Genomic DNA, 10,139 nt, shown 5'->3' on the forward strand with positions numbered 1-10,139 from the left:
GATCTCTGGCTGAAAAGAAGGCCTTCACTACCACTTTGAAGGGTCCCAGGTGAGCTAGCAGGGTCTTCTAACCAAAACAACATGGGAAAGATCCTACAACACTCAAAAAATGTGTTCAAAGGAAGGAGACGGCTTTGCTCAGCATGACAGCTTTATAGAACCAAATCTGTGGGGTCCTTGGAACTCTCTAAGCTTGGCTGTTTTCTTGCAAACATTTCATTACCATACTAGGTAACATCATCCATCAGGTGATGTCATCCATCCTAGAAGAGAGCATTGGGTGATGTGACCCAGTTGGGCCATGAAATGTCTGCGAAAAACAATCAAGCTCAGAGAGCACAAAAGACCCCAAAGTCCTACTCCCTCTCCTCCTCCTCCTCTTCCTCCTCCTCCTCCTCCTCCTCCTCCTCCTCCTCCTCCTCCTCCTCCTCCTCTTCCTCCTCCTCTCCACAAACCCCACTTCCTTCTAGCACTGATGATGTGACCTAGTTGGGTCATGAAACGTCTGCAAGAAAACAACCCAGCTCAGAGTGCACCAAGGACCCCTCCTCCTCCTCCTCCTCCTCCTCCTCCTCCTCCTCCTCCTCCTCCTCCTCCTCCTCCTCCTCCTCCTCCTCCTCCTCCTCCTCCTATTCCTCCTCCTCTCCACAAACCCCACTCCCTTCTAGCACTGATGATGTTACCTAGTTGGGTCATGAAACGTCTGCAAAAAAACAACCCAGCTCAGAGTGCACCAAGGACTCCTCCTCCTCCTCCTCCTCCTCCTCCTCCTCCTCCTCCTCCTCTCCACAAACCCCACTCCCTTCTAGCACTGATGACGTCACCTAGTTTGGGTCATGAAACGTCTGCAAGAAAAACAACCCAGCCCAGAGAGCACCAAGGACACCCCCACAGTTCAGCCCTGAGCTACAAATACTGTCTTCCATCCTTCGATGCTTCGGGACGGAGCAAAAGAGGCGAACACTCTCCTCCTCCTTGCAACTCACAAGATCTGTAGGTTCCTCTCCCACTTTACCTCTTGCATTCTAAGATAAAGTAGAGATTTTTGCCTAAAGCCCACCTTCCGTTAGGCATTTTCGTCTGGATGGACGGCATTCCTCTCTCCCCTTTTCCCTGTTATTAAAAAAATGATCTTCATGATATCTCGCACGCTGCAGCCTTACGGGCTTCAGTAATAGCTTCTAAACACTCCAGACCATCTCCAGCCGTTGGGACCGAGAGAACTCTATTATCTATCCTCGTTTTTTTTTCCCCTTCCCTCCTTCTCCTTCTCTCTTTTGGCCGTTCCTTAATCCTTTCCTATAATGACAGTCAGTTCTCAAAAGCAGAGATTTCCTCCAAGCAACGTTTAGCCCTGAATTCCTTATCGGTCCAATGTTGGACCCAGAACTGGTTCTCACGTCTGCAAGGAATCTATGTTGCAGCTTTGAGCAGCCATCCCCACCAATTATCTCCGCTATCTTCTCTTCGGAATTTCCTAAAATTAGAAATCAGTTACAAGATCTTTTATCAGATGGAGGTTTAGCGATCAGTTTAAAAATTAGGCTGATTTTTATATATTTAGGGGAGAGGGGTAGAAAGGGAGGAAGGGAGGGAAAGGAGGGAGGGAGAGAGGAAGGAAGGAAGGAAAGGAAGGAAGGAAGGAAGGAAGGAAGGGAGGGAGGGAGGAAGGAAGGAAGGAAGTGGGAGGGGAGGGGAAGGAAGAGGAAGTGGGTGGCAAGGAAAAGGGGAGAGAGGAAGGGAGGGAAAGGAGGGAGGGAGAGAGAGGAAGGAAGGAAGGAAGGAAGGAAGGAAGGAAGGAAGGAAGGAAGGAAGTGGAGGGGAAGGAAGAGGGAGTGGGTGGCAAGGAAAAGGGGAGAGAGGAAGAAAGGGAGGAAGGGAGAGAAAGAGGGAGGGAGAGAGAGAGGAAGGAAGGAAGGATGGAAGGAAGGAAGGAAGTGGAGGGGAAGGAAGAGGGAGTGGGTGGCAAGGAAAAGGGGAGAGAGGAAGAAAGGAGGAAGGGAGAGAAAGGAGGGAGGGAGAGAGAGGAAGGAAGGAAGGAAGGAAGGAAGGAAGGAAGGAAGGAAGGAAGGAAGGAAGGAAGGAAGGAATATATCTCCAGCATAATTGTGCTTTGTTTTGTTTTGTTCTGGGGTACAAAAACAACAACAGCAGTAAAAAATAGATCCAAATTTTATGACACGGATTTCGTGAGTCAACCTGACAATTCAAAAGGATCATTGGAACAACACAGGTGGGGCTGTGCACAGAACAGGCTGTTTCTCCACATTTGTATATAATATCGCAGCGATACAGCTTTGGAATCTAGAATTTTTTAAAAAGGTAATTCTCTCTTCCCCTTCTCCCTCCCTCACATCCTTCCTTTTTTCATTCATTTATTTCCCTTTCTTACTTCATTTCTTTCTTGCTCTCTCTCTCCTCTTTTCCCTTCATCCCTCCCTCTTTCATCTATTTACCTTCCTTCCTTCCCTCCCTCCATCTCCCTCAGTCCCTCTCCCCCTCCCTCGCTTCACCTTCCTTCCATCCTTCCTCTCTACCATCTTTCCTCCCCTCCCTCCCACTCTTGGGTCCCTTCCCTGTTCCTCCCGCCCTCCTTCCTTCCTTCTTTTTTCTCTCCCACCCCTCCTTCTCTCCCTCCCACTCTTCTTTCCCTTCCCTTCCCTTCCCTTCTCTTCCCTCCCATCCCATCCCTTCCTTCCTTCGCACTCCCTTTCTCCTTCCCCTTTTCCTTCACACTCCCAATTCCCTCCCTCCCCTCCAATTCCATCCCTTCCCTTCCTCCCTTTCTTCTTACTTCCTTTCCGATTCCCTCTTCTCTCCCCCTTCCTTGCCTTCCTCTTCCTCTTCCTCTCCCCCTCCCACCCTTCTTTCCCTTCTCCTTTCCCCTTTCCTTTGCACTCCCTCTTCCTTCCCCTCCCCTCCCACCTCCTTCCTTCCTTCCTTCCTTCCTTCCTTCCTTCCTTCCTTCCTTCCTTCCTTCCTTCCTTCTCTTCCTTCCTCTCCCTCCCTCCCTCCTTTACCTCCCTTCCTCCCTTTCTTCCTCTCTCCCCTTTTCCTTGCCACCCACTCCCTCTTCCTTCCCCTCCCCCTTCCTTCCTTCCTTCCTTCCTTCCTTCCTTCCTTCCTTCCTTCCTTCCTTCCTTCCTTCCTTCCTTCCTCTCCCTCCCTCCTTTCCCTCCCTTCCTTTCTTCCTCTCTCCCCTTTTCCTTGCTACCCACTCCCTCTTCCTTCCCCTTCCTTCCTTCCTTCCTTCCTTCCTTCCTTCCTCTCTCTCCCTCCCTCCTTTCCCTCCCTCCCTTCCTTTCTTCCTCTCTCCCCTTTTCCTTGCCACCCACTCCCTCTTCCTTCCCCTCCCCCTTCCTTCCTTCCTTCCTTCCTTCCTTCCTTCCTTCCTTCCTTCCTTCCTTCCTCTCCCTCCCTCCTTTCCCTCCCTTCCTTTCTTCCTCTCTCCCTTTTCCTTGCTACCCACTCCCTCTTCCTTCCCCTTCCTTCCTTCCTTCCTTCCTTCCTTCCTTCCTTCCTCTCTCTCCCTCCCTCCTTTCCCTCCCTCCCTTCCTTTCTTCCTCTCTCCCCTTTTCCTTGCTACCCACTCCCTCTTCCTTCCCCTTCCTTCCTTCCTTCCTTCCTTCCTTCCTTCCTTCCTTCCTTCCTTCCTTCCTTCCTTCCTTCCTTCCTTCCTCTCTCTCCCCTCCCTCCTTTCCCTCCCTTCCTCCCTTTCTTCCTCTCTCCCCTTTTCCTTGCTACCCACTCCCTCTTCCTTCCCCTTCCTTCCTTCCTTCCTTCCTTCCTTCCTTCCTTCCTTCCTTCCTTCCTTCCTTCCTTCCTTCCTTCCTCTCTCTCCCTCCCTCCTTTCCCCCCCTTCCTCCCTTTCTTCCTCTCTCCCCTTTTCCTTGCCTTCCCTTCTTCCTCTTCCCTTCCCCTCCCTTCCCCCTCTCTTTGCAACACATGGAGGGAGCCCAAAGCCGCTTCTTATCCCATTTCCCCCTTTTCCTAAGAAGCTTCTTTCTGCGAGGCTGAAAGCGCACAACGGCTGGGGCCTCCTGAGGAATAAACAGCATGTACTTTGGCAGATTACTCCAGGGAAATCCTTCCTCGCTTTACCTGAACAATATACAATTTTTTTTTCCAGAGGCCAGCTAGGCACTTGGCAGGCAGAGGAAAGGGGGAGGGAATTGTGTCCCCCTGGCAAGGGAGAAACAGAAGGAAAAAAGGAAAAAACCCACCTAAGATAGCTGCCTGGAAGTATAGAGATAAGTCCTTGTGGTTATTCCAAATTTTCTCCACATCAGACCCTCATAAAATAGCTTTAAAAGGCTCCTAAAAAGGAAGGAAGAGACCTGCAGGCTAGCAAAGTTCTTTGGACTTCACTTCTCCCTATTTTGACACCGTGGGCTGAACCTGAGGTTTGATTGCCACAATACAGTATAAAAAAAAGATGTCGAGACTCTAGAAAGAGCGCAGAGAAGAGCCACAAAGGGGCCTTGGAGGCTTAAACACACGAAGAACGGTTGCAGGAACTGGGTAAGTCTCGTTTGATGAAGAGAAGAACCAGGGGAGACATGATAGAAGTGTTCCAGTATCTGAGGGGCTGCCCCAAAGAAAAGGGGGTTCAAATTATTTTCCAAAGCACCAGAAGTCAGGACAAAGAAACAATAAGGATGGAAACTGATCAAGGAGAGAAGCAACCTAGAACTAAGGAGGAATTTCCTGACTGAGAGAACAATAATCGTTGCCTCCAGAAGGTGTGAATGCTCCAACACTGGAAGTTTCTAAGAAGAGATTGGATAACCATTTGTCTGAAGTGGTGAAGGGTTTTCTGCCTAGCCAGGGGTTGGACTAGAAGACCTCCAAGGTCCCTTCCACCTTGGTTATTCTATTCCATTCTATTCTATTTTCTATTCTATTCTATTCTAATCTTTATCCCATCTGTTCTATCCTATCCTATCCTATCCTATCCTATCCTATCCTATCCTATCCTATCCTATCCTATCTTGTTCTACATTCCATTCCTTTCTATTCCATTCTATTCTATTCTATTCTATTCTATTCTATTCTATTCTATTCTATTCTATTCCATTCCATTCCATTCCATTCCATTCCATTCCATTCCATTCCATTTCTTCATTCCATTCCATTCTATTCTCTATCCTATCCTATCCCACTCCTTTCCATTCTATTCTCCAAAGCCCCTGAAGGAAGAACAAGAAGCAACGGATGGAAACCAGTCAAGAGGAGAAGCCACTTAGAACTAAGGAAAAATTTCCCGATAGTGAGAACAATTAAACAGTGGAACTCCTTGCCTCCAGAAGTTTTGGGTGCTCCAACACTGGAGGTTTTTAAGAAGAGGTTGGACAACCATTTGTCTTAAATAGTTTAGGGTTGGACTAGAAGTTCTCCAAGGATATATAGATATAGATAGATAGATGATAGATATGATAGAGAGAGAGAGAGATGATAAAGAGAGATAAATAGAGATATAGATAGATGATAGATAGAGAAAAAGAGAGAGATGATAGATAGATAAAGAGAGATAGATGTAGAGATAGATAGATAAAGATAGATAGATAGATAGATAGATAGATAGATAGATAGATAGATAGATAGATAGATAGGATAGAGAGAGAGATGATAGAGAAAGAGAGATAGATATAGATATAGATAAATAGATGATAGATAGAGAAAAGAGAGATGATAGAGAAGAGAGAGATAAAGAGAGAGATGATAGATAAAGAGAGAGATCTATAGATATAGATAGATAGATGATAGATAGATAGATAGATAGATAGATAGATAGATAGATAGATAGATAGATAGATAGATGGATAGATAGATAGATAGATAGATAGATAGATAGATAGATAGATATAGAGAAAGAGAGAGAGAGAAATGATAGAAAGAGAGATGATAGAGAAAGAGAGATAGAGATATAGATAAATAGATGATAGATAGAGAAAAAGAGAGATGAGAGAGAAGAGAGAGAGAGATGATAGATAGATAAAGATATATATAGAGGTAGATAGATAGATAGATAGATAGATAGATAGATAGATAGATAGATAGATATACAGACAGACAGATAGATAGATAGATGATAGAAAGATAGATAGATAGATGATAGAGAAAGAGAGAGAGAAATGATAGAGAAAGAGAGAGATGATAGTGAAAGAGAGAGAGGGATGATTGATAGATATAGAGAAAGAGAGAGAGAGAGAGAGAGAGATCCATTTGCAGTAGATGTTATTATTCCTGTTTATTTTCTCCAGAGTCCTTTAGAATTCTGGCAACTTACGAATATCGCAAGCAAACAAAACTCAGGGAGAAAACCAGATTCTTCCATTGAAAATCCTTGCAAATTAAGGCAGATATTTTTAGTGCAGGGTTTTCCTTGCCTTCCCAACTTTAAGACGCGTGGACTTCCATTTCCAGAATTCCCCAGCCAACGTGAATGAAGTCCACGCGTCTTAAAGTTAGCCAACTTGAGAAACGCTGTGCTAGCATTTTATTTTATTTTATTTTTCCTTGTCTGCAAACTCTCTGGGCTGCTTTGGTCCCATGGAAATGATTTAAAACCAAATAAAAGCAGAGTTGCTTAAGAATTAAGAATGATTTATTGATGTCCCTGTCTTTTTTTTTTTCTGGTTTCCACATGGTGGTTTTATGACTTTTATCCACCATTTAATTAGGGGGAAAGGATGGCTTGGTGGTTATGACAGTTCACAATGGGGATTTCGATTGCTATGGTTGCATTTGGCCTGTTGTTGTTGTACCTCAATATTGAACCCGATAAAAACGTTGCAATCTGCACAACCCTGAAACACGCACACACATACACACACACACCCCCACACACCCACGCACGCACGCATTCCAGTATATTTACAGATTAAGCTAATCCTTTGTTCATCTAGTGACCGTTCAAAGTTATAATGGCACTGAAAAAAGTGACTTATTATGACCGTTTTTCATACTTTACGACCCTTGAAGCATCCCCATGGTCACCTGATCAAAATTAGGCTGCTTGGCAACTGACTCATAGTTATGACCATTGCAATGTCCCATGGTCACTGATCTCCTTTTGCGACCTTCCAACAAGAGAAGTCTATGGGGAGGTCGGATTCACTTAACGACCGTGTTACTAAGTTAACAACAGCACAGTTGCAAAGGTCGTAAAATGAGGCAAACTCACTTTATGAATGTCTCACTGAGCAACAGAAGATTTTAGGCTCAATGGGGGCCGGAACTCGAGGACTATCCTGTATTTGTTGCCAGTAGCCGCAATACAGATAGCCCTCAATGTATAACCGTAATTGAGCCTAAAATTTCTGTTGCTAAAATGAGACATGCCTCATTTTATGACTTTTCTTGCTACAATGGTTAAGGGAATCAGCGCAGTTGTTACATCAGTAACCCAGCCGTTGACTCCTGGAAGGGGTGGGGCAGGGAAGGGTGGGAGGGGGCGGGGCATGGCGGGGTGGGCGGGCCCAGCCAGGAGTGGGATTTGCGGGTTTGCCGAACTGCACAGAATCTTAGCTAGTGGCAGATAGGACAGCACTCCAGAGAGTTAACGTCATTGGTTGCCCTCTCCCCTCTTTGGAAGAGCTTTATGGTCAGGATTCCGGCAGTTACTCCAATTAAATCATGAGCCTGGAGCCACACTCCCAAAACTAAAGAGGATTTATTTGAAGGTAACATTCTACATCCGGCGTTTACCTGGGCATAGCCAACTCTGAGATACGTAATTCACTGTCACCCTTGATCCTGCTTTCCCCCCTCACCCCTCTGGGTGTATCATCCAACGAAACACATCCATAGCCAAGAGTCATCAATCATGCTCTCCAATTAGATTTTTGCGTGGCAGAAGCTTCAGTCATCTAATCAGTCTTTGAAGAAAATATGAATGGAATGTATTTTCGATTCCACACTGCCGCCTGCACTTTGAAATCTCCCTCCTTCTTTCTGTTGCCAACTATAAAACTTATATACAAAATGGTTTATGAGTTGACAATTATAGCTCCCACTGCCTTAAGAAAGTTCAAAACATTCTCAAAGATACATCTCATCCTGGGCACCTCTTTTTAATTTTTTTTTTCAACTATTACCATCTGGCAGACAGTACCGGATAATAAAAACAAGGACAAATAGGCTGAACAACAGTTTCTATCCCAGGGCAGTAGCTCTGTTGACTTCTTCTGTATGGTGCAATATGAATGCAACTTCAGGAGTTTTCAATTCAATTGCATAGAATGTGAAGGATGTGTGCTTGTGTTTATTTCCATAGTCATAATGTACACTGAAGATGGTATTTAATTTCATTGCACGAGGTGCAATGACAATAAACTGAACTGAACTAAACTACTAAACTAAACTAGAGAATCGGCTGAAACTGTGCGAACCCATAGCAGCCCACCTCTGGTGACAAGTCATATTTTTTTTCAGTGATGCTGTAAACTTCGAAACGGTCACTCAACAAACCGTTGCAAGTCAAGGACTACCTGTATTCAAAAGCCCACAAGGGAGAGGTCATTTTTGGACATGATCTCAGCTGCCCTATTTTTTTTTATTCTTTCTTTCCCAGAAAAAGCATGACAAAGATTGATTTCAGAGTGAAAGAGCTGAGCTGGAATTCATTAGGCGATCTAACCTGATTTTTATTTTTTTTATTTTTTTGGGTTAAGCAGCGACCTTCGTCTCTTACGATTTCCCCATTATTTTAATGATTCGACACAACAGGAATATCTGCGTCACAGGGCCAATTATTTTCTGAATGGTTACTATCAAGAGGTAATTATCCCTGCCTGCAGCTCCCGAATTCGTGTCTTTCTGAGATTTCCCCTTTTATTCCGACAATTTTCATCAACGAATCGGCTCTTCAAAAGATTGCATCGGGGGAATTTTGTGCGTGTCAAAAAATCTCAGCGGCTGGGAGCTGCCTGGCCATATCGGCATTTTGAGGACAGGTCGCCCTAAAACCAGAGGTGGTATTCAGCAGGTTCTGACCAGTTCTGGAGAACCAGTGACGGAAATTTTGAGTAATTCGGAGAACCAGCAAATCCCACCTCTGACTGGCCCCGCCCCCATCTATTCTCCGCCTCCCGAGTCCCAGCTGATTGGCTGGGTCATCTTTGGTTGCCCTGCACAGGAGAACAGAGCTGGAAAGCAGGTTAGTGGGGTGGAGAGGGAATGGGGATTTTGTAGTAACCTTCCCCTGCCACGCCCACCAAGCTACGCCCATATAACCAGTAGTAAAAAAAAATTGAATACCACCACTGGATGGATGGATAGATGGATAGATAGATACAGAGGTGATATTCAGCCGGTTCTGACCAGTTCTGAAGAACCGGTAGCGGAAATTTTGAGTAGTTCGGAGAACCAGCCAATCCCGCCTCTGACTGGCCCCGCCAACCCCATCTCTTTTCTGCCTCCCGTTGAGTCCCAGATGATCGGCTGGGTCTCCTTTGGTTGCCGTGCACAGGAGAACGGAGCTGGAAAGCAGGTTAGTGGGGTGGAAGAGGAATGGAGTAGCCTTCCATTGCCACACCCACCAAGCCATGCCCACCAAACCATGACCACAGAACCGGTAGTAAAAAAAAATTGAAACCCACCGCTACTCTAAAATCCCAGAACTGTAGGCTAGACTGGAGGTAAAATTGTAATAATGAGAATTCGAATTTAAAGGATATTGTATTAATAATGATATACTAAAGTTGATCATTTTTGAATAAGGTTTAATATGAATATAATTAAATAGGATTTGTGGTTTGCCTTTAAGGATCGTTTGAAATTGAAATAAAAACTTAATGACGATGTAATAATGATATAAGAGGATATATAATATTGACTGTAATACAGTATGAATGATAAACTCAATAAGAAATGTATACCAATATTATTATATGCACAAGATAGATGTACCCAACTGACACACTATATAACTGAAAGATGGGTTTATTTGTTGCCTTTGTTATAAAGATAAAAAACTTTTTTTAAAAAAATAATAAGAATTCGAACGGACAACCGCCTTCTGCATAACGCCCCAGATGATCACAAAATAGGAATAAAAAGGAAAGCAAAACTAGGTCATACGGATAGTCCTTGACTTACGACCACCATTGAGCAAGGAAATTGATGTTGCTAAGTGA

The sequence above is a fragment of the Pseudonaja textilis genome, chromosome 1, assembly GCF_049901715.1.
Source record: "Pseudonaja textilis isolate UNSWEBS1 chromosome 1, rPseTex1.2, whole genome shotgun sequence".
Lineage (NCBI taxonomy): Eukaryota > Metazoa > Chordata > Lepidosauria > Squamata > Elapidae > Pseudonaja > Pseudonaja textilis.